Source organism: Triturus cristatus, chromosome 4_1, assembly GCF_964204655.1.
Source record: "Triturus cristatus chromosome 4_1, aTriCri1.1, whole genome shotgun sequence".
NCBI classification, from domain to species: domain Eukaryota; kingdom Metazoa; phylum Chordata; class Amphibia; order Caudata; family Salamandridae; genus Triturus; species Triturus cristatus.
This window is the reverse complement of record NC_140585.1, coordinates 825,286,416-825,301,524: the sequence shown is the minus strand read 5'-3', so window position 1 is coordinate 825,301,524 and position 15,109 is coordinate 825,286,416. Positions and strand designations below refer to the sequence as shown.

General features: G+C 41.6%; 1 long non-coding RNA gene across 1 annotated transcript in view; it reads left to right on the top strand.

The window, feature by feature from the left end:
* The window catches only part of LOC146855638 (uncharacterized), an 87,648-nt gene that overhangs the window by 71,176 nt on the left and 1,363 nt on the right, over window positions 1-15,109 (top strand). The window contains exons 3-5 of the long non-coding RNA XR_014980861.1: window positions 2,127-2,308; window positions 3,041-3,106; window positions 3,795-3,964. This is a non-coding gene — a long non-coding RNA (uncharacterized LOC146855638). The remainder of the gene's footprint in view (window positions 1-2,126; window positions 2,309-3,040; window positions 3,107-3,794; window positions 3,965-15,109) is intronic.

Here is a 15,109-nt window from a genome sequence, read left to right as displayed (position 1 = left end):
AAAATTATAACCACACGATTACAACCACACATGCAAAACCTTATATTACCAGATCAGTCCGGTTTCATACCGATGAGATCAACGGCACATAATATACACACCATCTTTGCACTAACACATCAGCTAAACCCGGAGCTAGAGGCAGCGGCTGTTCTATTAGATGCAGCCAAGGCCTTTGACTTTATGGAATGGGTATACATATTCACGGTCCTGCAAAGGATGGGTATGCCCGATACCCTCTTGCAATGGATCAGAATTTTCTATACCAAACCAGTGGCTTGTATAAAAGTTAATAAGCATATCTCAGGCATAATACAGATGCAACACGGTACGAGACAAGGGTGTCCACTTTCACCCTTACTTGTTGCCATCGCACTAGAACCATTAGTGTGTAATATTAGACAACGACATGCAGCTACCACATTGAAGTTCATCCAGCACCCCATAAGTATTTCACTATTTGCGGATGACATGGTACTATATGTGCGAGAGCCTTGAATTAATCTACCTCCATTGCTGCGAGAATATATTTAATTTGGCAGGCACTCAGGCCTACAAATCAATTGGAGTAGATTCACGATCCTTCCATTAATTGAAATCACTCAACCACATCACGTGGAATTCCCCCTAGCATGGCAAGTAGAGCCAGTCAAATATCTAGGAATATGGGTCCATAGGCACTCAGGGACAGTAATAAAGGTAAACTATGGAACAGCGATAGTTAAACTGGAAGCCCAAATTGAGCGGTGGATCCGGCTACCATTATCATTGGCAGACAGGATGGCCCTTATAAAAATGATTATCCTCCCCAAATTCCTCTATTTATTTAACAACATTCCCATACCGCCGCCAGCCCCAGTCTTCAAAAGCCTAACCACAAATATAACAAGACTAATATGGGCAGGAAAACAAGCGCGCATTGAACTGAGAACACTAACACTGCAGTACATGAAAGAGGGTTTTGCAGTACCAGACTTCTTGCTCTACTATTTATGAGCACAAGCGCAATACACACACTACTGGTTCCACCCAATAAGATATATGCCGCACGTGGCAGTAAAGGACGGTGATGCACACCCCATTCCCCTTCGATGCATTTTACCACAACAGCGTGCCCATGTGGGCAAAACTGAAATAAACACAATCCAATCCACAACATTAGCATGGCAATGAATGGGGAAACTAGCTACCACTTTATGCACTGGCAATGCCATTGCAGCAGCACCCATCAATATCTGTGACGCAGGATAAAAGCAGTATGGAGTTGCTACAAGTCGGCATAGACACAATGGGTAACCTTTATAAGGAAGGCAGATTCATAGGCCATAGCGATTTAAGCTACATACGTAATCAATCATTATTGTTCAAATTCGCATACCACAGACTCAGAGGCGCAATAAGGCATTATACCCCACTTTTCCAGATGAGCCACCAATGCTGAAACCATTACAACTGATCATCACTAACTCAAACAATGCTCATATGGTAACAAAACTATACAGATCATTGCAAGACAATATAGCTAGTGTCGCAAGTAAAGTACAAGAGAGATGGAACACTCAACTAGAATCCCCTATTACTGAGGAGGACTGGCTGTGCGCTAACAGAAATGTTAACCCCTAACGGCAATTTGTGCATATTACCTTAATAAGAGTGTGCTTGCTAGGCCTAGTGACGCATCTGCGCTCTGTAAAACGCAAACTTTGTGCAATAGCACTGTTATTGGCAAAAAGAGGGGTTTCAATGAACAGGGACAGCAAACACTCCCCTAGCAGTAAACGGTGGATACTGGACATGGTGTATTGTAGAGATACACTGCACACATATGAAGAAGAACTCCCAACCAAGTCAAGGCCAAAAGATTTTTGGGTACCGCTAATCGACTATTTAAGAACTAATCCCGATATGTTGTCTCTACCTGCTGTATAAATGAATGCACATCGACTGGAGGAAGTTGGAAATTATATTGTAGTGTACCACATGTCACTGATACATATGTAAATTGCACTGTTGCGACGAGCAGAGATGAAGCCGGTGATGTTCGTTGTATATGTTCGGCAGAATGTGCCAAACAAAAAACTAATTTTTTTTAAAACGTAGTACTTACATTGTGTTTTCTCCTTCAGGATTATTGGAGACCACCCTACAGACGAACCAGTGGATGTCTACCCCTTCTTCCTTCCCTTGTTTTGTTTCCCTCCTTCCACCTTCCCTCTTTTGCTTTGACCTGGTTTGGGCGAAGGAGGTAGGTGAGGGAAGTTGGGGCCTGGTATCACTTCCATCCATTTCGTCACTGCAGTAAATCCAGGTGAGCCTCTCAGTCTAGTGGAAAATTATATACAAATATTTCAATTGGAGTTGCAGAGAAATTAATCTTTATGCAATGTTGATGTTAACTGCCTCTTTTTCAAATTCAGATTCAGAGGAACATATTCTCCAGGCTCATAATAACTGTCCATATGGAATACTCCGCTTTAATATTTTGGGGTGTCCATTGCCTTTCTGTGGACCATAATGTATAGTTCATCATCTTTTACTGTAAAGTGCAAATCCAGGTATCCAATATGCTCCCTGCTGTATGTGCTGATGCATTTTAGGATATATTCATGCATATCCAGGACCAGAATGAACTCCTTGAGTAGCCATTCATCTTCATATTGGAGATTGAATAGATCATCTATAAAACGACTCCAAATGATTACATGTTCCATGTACTTCTTGTTTCTATCAGCCAAGGCAACCTACTTCTCCCATAAATGTGTATAGGTGGGGGCACAGGAGGTCCCCATGAGAGTCCAATTTTTTTGAGACAGTAGTCCATCATCTAGATGTGTTCTAAGTATCACAGTGGTCTATTCCCTATCTAGTTAGGCTCACATTTCACTCGTACAAAACCAGTGAAATTCAGCAGTTGTTGTGCCTTGTCCTTGCTTGGTCCTATCGCAACCTGGAGTTCAACGTGTGACCCCCATCCTTCCTTGTTTTGTTTCCCTTCTTCCCCTTCTTACCATTGTCACTTTGACCTTGTTGGGTGCAATAGGTGATTTGGCGAAGCAGTGGATTCTTCTTCATGTCCATGACGTTCCTGCGGAAAAACAAACAATAGGTGAGACTTAACACTCTTCACTGGGTAATGCGCTGCTGGCACATTAACTGCTAACATATAGAGAAACTTATCGGATATCTTATGATTGACTTGTCTGGAAAATTGTTAGTGACTGAACATCAAAATTGAAAGTACCTAAAAGAGAAAACAAACATTTGCAATATAAATATTATTGATATAAATGTGATAAATATATGAACATAATTATTGTAGGCATAATTGTGAGACATATATGAACATTATTTTTTGTTGACATGGATATGTAACTGTATCTGCCTTCAGTTGTATTTAAACAGTTGAACGTTGTTTGAACTTCTTACCAGAAAAGCTGCTTTACATGAAGTAATTGATTTGTTATTGATTGTCCGGAATCCTCTACGGTTTTGGAAGCTTTGTTTTGTTCTTCTAAGAAGAATTTTCATAAGAGAAATGATCATCTTGAAACATAATTTGAGCAAGAAGAAATTAGAGAGTTAGATTAGTATATTAATCTTATAGGTGAGAAGGGTATTACATAAGGACTTACATTGTAGCTCCTTACTACAGACACAGCAAATACACGATTGAGAACAGCGGTATACCTGATGAAAGAGGAAAGGACATTAGATAATTATAACAAGTCCAATGTCAAATAGTCAGTTTACAACGATATTACTTGGGTGCTAAAACATTGTTGTTTGTTTCATAGAAGGAAGAAGGCCAGGCCCACCAGGAGCCTTGAAGTGATACACTGAAGTTCAACCAGACTGCGTCCCATCATCCCCTTGGGTCCGGTAGGGTTCGTACGACTGACCTTTTGGCCTATATTGAAGTTGGGAACTTTCGGCATGGCCATTTCACTCCTGCGAACAAATACTGGTAAGAGTCTGATATTTTGCTTGACAAGTTATGCATCTGTCCACTTGCTCTTGGTACTTGTTGTTTTTTTGTTATCTATAATTTTATAAAATTAGAAAGAAAAATAAATCACTACTGTCTGATAATGGACTTTCTTGGCTCCTGAATGATACATGGTGTACCTAAAAGGTACTGGAGGAAGCTGGTAATATATACAATAAACAATCCAAGGAAACTATGCAAGGGAAAGAGAACAGGGCAAAGAGAATACAGGAATGCAATCAAAGCCAAATCAAAGTCCAGGAGTCAAAGTCAGGTAAACAGGCAAAAGTTCAGACATACAGCTGGAATACAGACGCTGTTTAACCTCCTTTTCTGCCATGGCCAATTCCTCCATCGATCCCGCCACACTTTGGGGTGATACATGCGCTTAATAAATGGTTTTAACATAACATAACAATAAACAGGAAGAAAATAACAAAGGTGAGGGTCAAGACAATAAACAAACTCTATGGCAAGCAGGGAGTCAATAGAACATGGACATTTATCAGGCAGCATCAATTTGTGAGCTCTTGTTTAAATAGGGTGTGATGCCCGTCTTGACGTGGAAGTACTACATCTTGACATTATTGTGCCTGTGTGTCCCAGTGCCCCAATCTCCAAAGTCAGGTCCACCACAGTTTTAAAGGAGAACACCTACATGATCCTCCAACTGCTGGGCTCAAATCCTCCATCCCCTGCTGATTTGTGACAATGGCCAACATGATTCTTAAGTTTCGAAGTACGTGCTATGAACCCAGATTGAATTATTTAAGTCTCACAGGTTGCTACACACTCTAACCGAGTTATCCGGTTTATGTACTACCACTATGAGGACAAACCAGTCAAATGCTTCTATTTCCTCAATAATTCCTGCTTCACAAAATCTATAGGTTTCTTCTTTAACTTGATTTCGAACATCGGAAGGGATATTTCTAACTATAATATCCTTGGTCTGAGCTCCCTCTTTGTAGTGTGATCTTGTGTACAAAGCTTTTTAGTTTACCTAACATATCAGTAAACCCTAAGGTATACTTTTCAGTACCACTCTGATTTATTCATGCCTTTTACCATTCACATAACTAACACACCCAATCGTTATTCACTCCAGGATAAGTACAACACTTCTAGTAATGTTGGATTTCATTCACTCCATAATTTTTCTTGTATTGTGTTATTCGAGGTGTGAATCATCATTTCATCCTATATATGCATTGTGCTTTCCCATAAACGTATAGTTTAATAACAGGCTTCATACACCTGTTTCAAATCTATCAACTGATTAAATTTCACCTTACAGCCTGGAAAACAACTTGCACCACTCTAAAATAACATTAGTTCTTGGTCCCCAATGTACCTTTAATTGCTTTAATGTCTTGGTATACAAACAAATTATCTTCTTCTTCTGCAATTTGTAATTCTGGAAGGGTATCGTACACTCTTAAATTCTCTTATCTTAACTAATGCAATTCGATTGCTTGTTTCCTGTCCTCGGATAACTGTTATCCTCCAGAAGCAAACATAATATTTTAAGAGCGTCCATTTATACGCCCCATGTGTTTGGGTTCACCTGGATGTGACAAGGAACTTTTTTTTGTGATATGCAGAAGTATATTGACATATGTATGAAATATGTTGGTTAGCACATAATATGAAAGTGCATTTGATAAGCATAGTGTACAAGTGATATACACTAAAAGTTATTCGGTTTTAGGGAAAATTAGAACTTAAAACATCAAAAGTAGCCACCGTTGTCAATCAGAGAGAATAATACATTTAAATAATAAAAGTAGTCAACTTAGTCACACCTGCATTTTCGACTTGACCCTTGAAAAGTCTAGTTTCCAGCCGGACCTTTTTGCTTGAAAGCTCCTTTTCACATGCACATCATCAATCTAGCAATGCACACCAGAATAAGGTGTATTTTTTTCCTTGAGTGTTTATTTTCACATGCGACCCAATAGCCCTGTGATGTACCAGCCAACAGATCTGATGTATTCCCTAAAGGGACACAATTTAATTCCAACACTCAGCCATTTAGTTCCAATGATGTAACAAACCTATAAGTAGGTGTTTTGCTCATTCAAGACAACACATGCTGGGGCAAAGCTGGATGGGCTGTGATGCAACAACACAGAGGGGGAGTGACATCGCAGTCCAAAGTAATGAGCATGGTGCAGCACCACTAGAGAAGGAGTGGTGCCTCAGTACGCTGACGATGCGCAGCTCCTTTGGCTCCAACCTGGCCAAATCTAAAGCCTTGTTCTCCTCGGGGATAAAGGCTATAGCCACCAGGATGTTGGATAACCGACTGCAACTCAACCCTGCGAAAAGTGAAATCATGCTATTTGGACAAGCTCAATTTGTTTGGGCTCCAGAATGGTGGCCAGCTGAGCTGGGCTCTAGCCCTTCACCCAGGGCTTAGTGTCCGCTTAGATCAACCTATTTCTGTTTCATATACCGTTGCCACCACAGGGTCCTGCTTCCATATGCTGCGTCTGCTGAGAAGAGTCTTCCCTTACTACCACTTTCCTCTAGGAAAACCTTGCTTCAAGCCTTGGTAATCAGTTACCTTGATTACGGCAACTCACTCCTGGCTTCCATCAATGAGAATCTATTGTCCAACTTCAGGTGGTCCAAAACACTGCAGCGCACTTTGTTTGCAACCTTCTTTGGTGCTTGGCTACAACCCCACTTCTGCTGACTCTACACTGGCTTCCGGTGACAAAGAGAATCATTTTTTAATTATGCTGCCTAACCCACCGTGCCTTTTATGGCCAAGTGTCTTCTTTTCTAGCTGCTAAGATTCTGCTCTACACTCCAGTAAGACTCCTTAAATCATGCGATGAAACCTTGCTTAACGTCCCCATGTTTAAGAAGGCCAAGACAGGCTGCAGATCAGTCTCTTTCCTTGCCCCCCATTTTTGGATTAATCTGCCCACACAACTTCGTCTCTGTGAAAACCATTTTCTTTTAGGAAGGCACTTAAGACCCACCAATTTTAGTTCAATTCTAGCCTGTCCTCTGTCCTTGTCTCGCACCGAGATACCCATCGGGGCTGATTCAAGCGTGTAATAAAATAAAATAACAGAGCAGCTATGAGTACACAGCTGGGGAGCAGAAATATGGGAAGGTGTGTGGTGCTACAATCCAGGGACTGTTATGGTACCCCCACTTATAGATCAACTCCCAGTTGGGTGAAGCTTCTGGAAATTGTGATAACCTGCTGCAAAAGAGTGAGAGTTAAAAAATAATGCCAGTTCCTGGGAGTAGTCTTCAGGGCCATAGTATTTGCAATCAATAAAAATACCAAAGAAACACTAGGAAATAAGAGATTTGTTACACTTTGTATTTGCTTACTGGACCAAGTGTCCAAGAGTTTTGGATGAACTGGCAGAAAAGTATTGAGAACCATGGGCTTTAAGGGAGCTATATGAAAACAAGCATTTACAATGCAATAGGTCTCGCAGTTGCGAGCCTTTGAGCCATTGACACTGTAAATGGCAATGCCTTTTATAAATAATTTAAATGCATTGTCATTTACAATGCCAACAGTCCAAAGTCCCGCAAATGCAATACCCATTGCAGATCACGGTGTCCGTGAATCGGGCGCCACGCTTGTTATTATAGTGTAATAAAAAAAAAAAGAGAGCGGTGTCCCTGAAGTGGGTGCCGCGCTCAGTAGAAAACTTAGGGGAAAAAAATGAAACCGAACCTGGTGTCCCTGAAGCAGGTGCTGCGCTCAGTAGTAAAGTAAAAAAATTTTTTTTACAGCCGAGCGCGGTATCCCTTAAGTGGGCGCCGCGCTCAGTAGTATAGTAAAAAAAATAATAATAAAACCGAGCGCGGTGTCCCTGAAGCGGGCGCCGTGCTCAGTAGAAAAGTTAAAATAAAAAATAAACATCAAACTTTAAAAAATAAAATTTAAACTGAGTGCGTTATCCCTAAAGCAGGCGACACACTCAGCATGCAAATACACCAAAGCAGCCCCCATTGTCCGCATTAGTGTCAATAAATAAAATAGTGCTTACCTACTCGATAAAGCAGACTGTGTAACAAGCCAAGTAAAAGGTCGAGTAACAAATGGTGACAAGGAGGCACCCAGGAGGGACTAACAAGCCGCTTAATGAATCGGAAGCCAGTGTTTACGAAAGACAATGACGCAAGCCAATTAAAAATATGGGCGGAGAGTGGGCGGGGCTCCCACTGCATACTCTATTACAGCATGCCTCGCAGAGCGAGCAGCGCTTGCGCGCTGCTTCTAAGCTCGACCTATAAAAGGTTGGATCTTCCATTTGATAGGCAAGGCAAGCCGGATGGCTACTTGATTTATAACCTGACCTATTACATAAGGCCCAGGGTAACAAAAACATTATTTCTTGAAATCAGCAATACAAAGATATTTCGTAGACAACCAAACTTGATAACCTATGGAATAAGAGAGGGTCTTAGTACAATGTTGATTGGCCTTGACCTTGTACTCTAGTTTGGTCTTTTGTAGACCTTGTCAGGCTTTCTAGTGCATTGCCCAGAAATGAAATCCCTTGATCACCTGCCATAGTACAAGAAGATGGATTTTGCAGTACTTCGGGTAACACACAAGAATGGAAAACATATAAAGCACAGAAAGGCAGTATAGCTGTCCAGGAAGATTTATGGTTATTATATGTGAATTCATAAATACTAATGAGTCCAGCTGGTCCAGAAAGATGCAACAAATGGACGGCTGAAGTGTGTTGTTTTGCCTTTAGGCTAACAATATGTCTTTGGATGGCATCTTACTGAATTACGCATACTGAGATCAAATAGCCTCATAAACTCTTTCCAGAAAATACAACTGAGCTCCCAGATCAGAAATCAGAATGGAAGGTATTCTGTGTAACTCAAATACATTTGTAATACAGACCTCAGCCAGAGTAGAAGAAGTTCTTGAGAAAGTGGAAAACCCTTGGCATGGTGATTAATGGTCAGTTCTGGAGTAAGAAAATCAACTACAAGTAGAAAAGTATGGAAACCCTTAATCATAAGGAGTTCAAATATAAATTCAAGAGATTCAGTATTCCTAGGACACAGGGGTGTAGGTAGAGGATGTAAGAGACCAGTAGATGGCTTTATAGATCTTTGGCTTGAGCACAGGTAATGAATAGTTGGATATATGAAATGACATCCTCTTTCATAGGGGCCATGAGCACCAATGTTAAAGCAAATGAAGCACCTTTAATTGGCCAGGATGCCCAGCAAGTCTTGTCATAGCACTCAAAATTAGCTAATGCCCCTGAACACATAATAACTTTTCAACTATAGTTACCTCAGGAGGGGCGGCCTCTATGCTTCCCGATTGTAAAAGCTATTTTCTCACGAGTGACAACACAGATGCAGGTTTGATGTGCCCACCAATACAATTATTATTGTAGAGCACGTTCCCTTCACAAATACTGTACTCCTGGATAATAGCTTATAGGGTAAATAAAGGAAACAGAACATTCACTTCACCATTTTATTTTGTATACCCGGTTGAGATGTTACTAAAAAATCGTAAAAAGAAAAGAACAAAATTGTGCATGGCTAACACTGACACTGACATTGTATAGAGCCAACAGAAAACAGCAGTCAGTCACAACTGTACTTTTAGGTCTGACACCTTAGATATAATGTTGCCACTCTTTAAATGCTACATGCATCATCAGAAACCCCTTCTTTAGTATAGTACAGTTGCATTCAGCAAGTGTAAAACACTGAGAGTAGAATGGAATTGGATGCAGTTTGTGTGTTTCAGGTGCCTTTTGTGACAGCACAACTCCTAATGCTTGTCGGAAGCATCAGCGTCAACGATAAAAGGTTGTTCGAAGGGAGGCTGGAGTAGTACAAATGTAGCACTGAAAAATAATCAACTCCCATGACCACAAAAAAGGCACATCTTTACTGGATTAGTGAGTTAATGGAGGTAGAATAGTTGGAAAATAAAGAATAACACCTGGGAAAACTGGCAAAGCCTATAATACTTTGCAATGCTTACAGGAAACCATATTTTTTCATTTGGGTGTACGACCAGTGTTCCTGCACCTATGCTACTGCCAATTTAACGTTTGACATGTCCATCCAAGGATGAAGAAAAGAGAATTATATCTTCACCTACCCATAAATCTAAATCATTCTAATCATGGAATGCCCCATTAATGAAATGCAGAAATGCCTATGAGGCATTACAAAGCCAAAACAGTATGACTTGATATTCAAATAGATTGTACTTAGTCTGGAGGGAAGACTTCTATTTGACTCCTGTGGGGGTTTTAGGAGTCTGGGTCAGAGGTAAACTCGAGGAGGCTGTTTTGATGGTTCAATGATTGTATATTTATTGAGATTATTGAGGATGAAAATGTGTTTTACATTCAGAAGAAAAGTTATTTCTTATTTGACTTAGGCGGGGCGGCTCCTCCACTAGGGCGGGGGAGCATTGCACATTGCAACATAAAATGGTAATAACTTTTAGTTATTACCATTTTATGTTTGCTTTGCACATTGTGGGAGGGCGGGTGGGTGGGGGGATGGGGTTGCTCTGCTCTTTCGTCAGGTTTCTCATTGCGAGTGGTCGCGTATGCTCGCGACCACTCGCGTTGAGAAACTGCCCGTCAGCATTGAGAAAGCTGCTGCTCGAGTAAAAATCTACTTGAGCGGCAGAAAAGGTAAGCTTGCGCTGTGCATGGTGCTGTTCACATTGACTGTACAGTGCGGACAAGCATCCAGCACTGTGCAATCACCGCAAACAGCATTTTTCTACCGTACTCCGCTGCTCGCGAAGCTCTGCATAGTGCGTCGGAGTATTTTTTTGCACTTTGCGAAGCTTCGCGTAGCTTCGCGTACTGCAACTCCACGAACTCTGCCCAGAGTTATTTTTAGAGTGCCTCATTTTATTTGAATAAAGTCTCCTCCATTGTCATTGTGGGCACACTGTGAGGAAAATATCCATGTTGCCGATTTTTCTTGAGGTAGCCGGTCTTTTTTTAAAAATCCTCTAGTGTCACCAGACACCACATGTACGCTTTCAACAGAAATGCCCCTTTTCTCTCCCTCTTGATTCAAATTTCTGTCACTCATCCCGCTTGGCTGCAACTCTCCTGAGTTGCAGTGGTCATTGGGCGCCCTCTGGTGCTAACCACCACTTCTTGGTTCCTGCCTCTACTTTCTCGTCCTCTTCTCTAGGCTGGCAGTTGTCGTCGGGCTTGGCGAAGTCTCCGGTGGTCTCTAAGGCTCCTGCATTGACTCTCCATGTCTCCTGTTGCGTTCCCCTTCCTGGAACTTCTGCCTACGTTCCTCCTTCCACACTGCTCCCTGTCGCACTGATCACCTTGTAATTGGTGTCTTTTCCTCATCCGTTCTGGCTTTTCTGCTTCCTTCCTCCATCGCTCCGGTGCCTCTGATTGGATAGAGGTATTCTGGGTTCCCACCTGTTTAAAGAGACAGGCCTGGCTTACATTACTGTTTCATACATCTATGGTACAATGGCGTCCTCTTCTTTTCCTTGGCTGCCACAAACTCCCGGCGAGAGGATGTCCTGGCCCCTGGTAAGGAAGAGAATCCTCACAACTCCTTTTGAATTCTAATTAAATTATAAGCACCTCTTCATTACAAATATATATATAAAAATAAAAAAATAAAAAGAGAGAGAGAGAGAGAGAGAGAGAGAGAGAGAGAGAGAGAGAGAGAGAGAGAGAGAGAGAGAGAGAGAGAGAGAGAGAGAGAGAGAGAGAGAGAGAGAGAGAGAGAGAGAGAGAGAGAGAGAGAGAGAGAGAGAGAGAGAGAGAGAGAGAGAGAGAGAGAGAGAGAGAGAGAGAGAGAGAGAGAGAGAGAGAGAGAGAGAGAGAGAGAGAGAGAGAGAGAGAGAGAGAGAGAGAGAGAGAGAGAGAGAGAGAGAGAGAGAGAGAGAGAGAGAGAGAGAGATATATATATATATATATATATATATATATATATATATTCCAACACACAACCAGGCGGCCAAACGCTTCAGCGGGTGCTTCCGTCACAACAACTTCCAAACACACGGAGCACTCTCGGGGATCTTTAAAAATGGTTTATTCTTGCAAATGCATTTCGGTATTTCACCTTCTTCAGTGCTAAAGCCATCTAACAATTCTGCGCCGCTTCAAACTATTTTATACTATCTTACACTCCATTGGCGCGGCTTCAACCAATCACAGGCAGCACATCCCACATTGGGCAAGGATAGCGGATAAGCGGGGACTCAATGTCCCATAATACACCAACATCATAAATAAATGTCCGTTATCAAAGTTCAAAAGTTCTAGGCTTTTTCATCATTTTGCCTGATCACGTGTCGCCATGATTATGAAGCATGATTGATATGTAGGAAGCTGTGCATAATCCCTTCGCTTTCCGCTGTTTTCAAATGCACAGACGCTCGTGGGTGTCCCTTGTATGGTCGAGGCACCCCAGACTGATTATCTGCTTCCTCACAGGACTACGAGCGCTGGCAGCGAGGGTTCAGGCACACCAAAACTATTCCAACACACAACTTCACCAAGCGGTCGAACACTTCAGCGGGTGCTTCCGTCACGGTAGGTGACTCCGTCTTGTTCCACAACAACTTCTAAACACACAGAGCACTCTCGGGGATCTTTAAAAATGGTATATATCTATACAGCAGCCAATCGTATTTGATCTAACATAACTCTAATGATGGTCAATGGACAGTAATACTGTATGGTGATAGCATTAATGACACTATAATACACTTAAGGGCACAGTTCCCCTCTGTTCTTGGGCACAGAGAATAGAGGAGAAGCTGCAGGACTTAGAATGATGCATAACTCCACAGTGTAAGGATTCATTATGTATTTATTAAGACCTTGGTCTTCGAACTGCTTTAAGGGGAACAGGGAATGAAATCAACATAATAATATTAATCTATAGGATGTGGAAGGGACCCTGCAGCTATTTTATCAAGCATATTTGCAACCTTGGTGTTACATTGAAGTAGATGCACAAGCACAACACCCTCTTGGTGAGCAGGTGACTGTAGTGGGGATTAGGTCAAAACCAACAAACGTTCACTTAAACCACAAAAAAAAGAGATCTGAACAATATGGTGAGGGCGTGGTCAGGTTTTTTGGGCAATCAATACATGGGGTGTGAAGTATGTGCCAAGACATACCCAAAATAATACCAAAATTGGGAGCATCAATGACATCAAAGACTGTCTCATGGGTGTGACTGGTCAGAGTAATCATGGACAAAGGCACTAACTGCATAGTAATAGGACCTAATGTGAAGACTGAGCCATCGACTGCATGCACAATTTCAGACGTAGTCTTATTGATTTGATGCAGCACATGAACGCAGATCAAAGCTGGGCAATGCTGTGATATGGCGTCATGTGAGGATGAACAACACTACAGTCCAGAGCACTCTGTGTAAGGAGCTGGAATGGAACACTGCAGGTGATAGAGCAACATTATAATCTGTGGGTTGTGACCATCCTCAAAATGAGGATTGATAGTTTACACTGTAACAGTGAATTAAAGCCCTATGGATTACAAGAAGAGCTGTGTGTCTGTGGATTTCCTGTGTTTTACCCAGAGACACCACCTTCTAAAAGCGGATGGAGCCTCCAGGTAAAATGATGTGGTGTGATGGTGGAAATTATGAACAACCAGGGAAACAAGGACCAGAACTATTGATACCCAAAGTATTCCTTATTTCTCAGGCCCCTCAGGGGCTCACAGATAGTACCTGATAACTCCACATCCTCAGTTGACAATTTCCCCAAAATCAGTAAGTCTAGATGTTGAAGTTATCAGGCCCAGCTCCCGTTCGCCAATGATGAGACCATAAGATGTACGGCAGGTATCCATGCTACCAAACAAGGAAGAAATGCACTAAAGAGAAAACTGATTTGATTTACATATGAGAAGTGGTGACGCAAAAATGATGTTACAGATTGTGTAATGATTGTGGGCAAAGGCCTTTTATTACTGCTGTGCAGTCTGTTATCCGCAAATTAAGCAAGGTTTTCCCCTAAACAAGGCAATAAGGAAGAGGTGATACTTCCTTACTTCTTGGTGAAATAGTTGGAAGCAATCTATTAATAAAGTATTTTATCAGTGGCATACAGATTGTTTAGTTGTGAGATGGGCAACGACAGACAACTGGGAGGGGCGAGAAGTTCATGAAGCAACATAGAGGAAACAGGAGAGGTTATGATAATATCAACAGTACATTTCAGCACAGAAAGAATACTAAAATTAAATAAAGTGGAAAGTAACAGGCAACTTCTCAAGGCCTTCTGGAGCGGAGGAATCAACTGGATACTACTAGCCTGCTTTGGGTCATGCTCAAGACAATGATGGCACTCCACTATGAAAGCAAGACCAGCCATTGTTCCACATCCAGTATTACTGTTTCTTCCAGTATATGCAATAGTCGCTTACAAGCAAATTTGGTTAGATGAAATATTTACATGCAGGTTTCTCTTTTACCATGTTAAGCGGTGCTCATAATTGCATATAAAGTCAAATACAGTTGAACAACAGCAGTGCTGCAAAAGTACAAAGTCCAACCAGGATTTAAGATGCCTAATGATCTACACAGATGATCGTTATGTAGAACATGTGCAGAATAGGGGGGCCTGGTGGTCCTTTTTAGCTGTTCCTGTAAAAGCACCTTTTATCCAGTTAACCATAAGCCAAGAAACCCACCACCTCTCACCCAATGTTGCCACTTCTGACATGAACTGGAAAGTAGGTCCTGCAATTTCACTCCTGACCGCATCTGTTGAGCCTGTGTTAATTATAAAAATATTCTTGTATTCCTTTTGCCAATTCAAGCAGTTGTTCTGAAAAATAGAATAACAGTGGTATAGCCCTCTTCCTTCATCCCATCAAGGATTGGAGAACATAATGGGGTAATCCACAGCCTCGTGGAATATCCAAAACAAGCTGCTTGGTACGCATGAATTATACAGAAAGGGTTGTGAATAAAGAACTCTGGGGCATATTAACAAGGGCCAGCGATAATTATTGCTGGCCACACATAGCGGTAGAAATATTATCGCCGGCTATCGCTGAAAATGATCGCCATGATAACGCTATATTAACAATACATCGCGCT